The following is a 1425-nucleotide window of genomic DNA, read 5'->3' on the forward strand; positions in this document are numbered from 1 at the left end:
ATTAAAGAATCTCAAATCTGTTTTTAGTAAGAAAAAGGACAAGAAAGTGGGAGAATCCAGCAATTTTTCTGAGGCGAACGAAGACCCAAACAAGGACGATATCGTGTACGAATCCGAAAAAGAAGAAACCGACTCCGAAGAAGGAAGCGATTTAGAAAGCGAATTAGCTAACCCCATGGCTAACATCGATGAAGTTCCCATGGGCGAATGGAAGAAGAGAATATGTGACGATACCGGACTGGGACTAGTGCAACCCATCATTCCGGCAACTGCCACCTTTAAACTTAAAGGCCACATACTTGCTCAACTTAAGGAGATTCCATTCTACGGGAAGGATCATGAAGACGCATACAAGCATCTTGACGAAGTCAATGACATAGCCGACTACTTCAATGTCCCTAATGTGGCTCGCGACACTGTCTTGCTTCGTATGCTACCTGTCACATTCAAGGGAGCTGCAAAGGTTTGGCTGAAATCACTTCCCCCAGGATCCATCACTACATGGGCTAAAATGAAAGAAGAATTCATAGACCAGTTTTGCCCTCCTTCAAAAAAAGCCAAGTTGAAGAAAGCAATAGCTAATTTTAAACAATAAGCTGGAGAGTCACTATATGAGGCGTGGGAAAGGTACAAAAGCTTACTGAGGAATTTCCCACAGCACGATCTAAACAGCCAACAAGAAGTTTCCATTTTTTATGACGGAGTAAATGTGACAACTAGGCAACTCCTTGATTCGCAAGGACCACTCAAAAAGAAAGCACCCCCGGTGATAAAGGCCCTAATTGAAGAATTCTCTAAGCACTCTAGAGAATATCATAACCCAAGGAATGAACTGAGTCGGGGGGGGGGGGTGAACTCAATTAATGATAACATGGTAGCAATGATGGCTAAAGTAGAGAATTTGGATCGAAGAATGACTAAGATGGACCAATCCATCCATGCCATTAGGGTCGGTTGTGAGAATTGTAGAGGGCCTCATCTCACTAAAGATTGTGATCTAGACGAAAACGGGAACCGGAGGGTGCAAGTGTGCTATTCAAGTGGTGATAGGTATGATGACAATTGGCGAAAACCCAAAGAGGATTGGCTTCCTTATGATGAGTACAAAAAGGAAAAGGAGGAGAAATTTAAGCAAAAAGAAAGGGGCTATTATCAAAAAGAGGAACCGGTGCTGGAGAAGAAAGCTGACTAGGAAGATATGTTCACAAGATTTGTAGCTGCGTCTGAGAAGAGGCATAATGATTCAAATGCTGAAATGAAAGAGCAACGAAATATGCTTAGAGAACATCAAGCTATGATGAAGGATCAACAAAATATGCTTAGGAATCAGCAAGCATCTATTCATAACATCGAAAAACAGCTAGGTCAGCTTGCACAACAAATCAACCAAAGAGCACCCGGTGAACTTCCTAGCAATACCGAGCA

General features: G+C 42.5%; 1 non-coding gene across 1 annotated transcript; it reads right to left on the reverse strand.

Moving 5' to 3' along the window:
• Positions 1-559: 559 nt before the first annotated feature.
• LOC145128106 (small nucleolar RNA R71) lies at positions 560-666 on the reverse strand. The gene has a single exon (XR_013716707.1). It is a non-coding gene; the product is annotated as a small nucleolar RNA R71 (small nucleolar RNA).
• Positions 667-1425: the final 759 nt, after the last annotated feature.

The sequence above is a fragment of the Lactuca virosa genome, chromosome 7 (assembly GCF_052849685.1).
Source record: "Lactuca virosa cultivar CGN04683 chromosome 7, Lactuca_virosa_CGN04683_v6, whole genome shotgun sequence".
Lineage (NCBI taxonomy): Eukaryota > Viridiplantae > Streptophyta > Magnoliopsida > Asterales > Asteraceae > Lactuca > Lactuca virosa.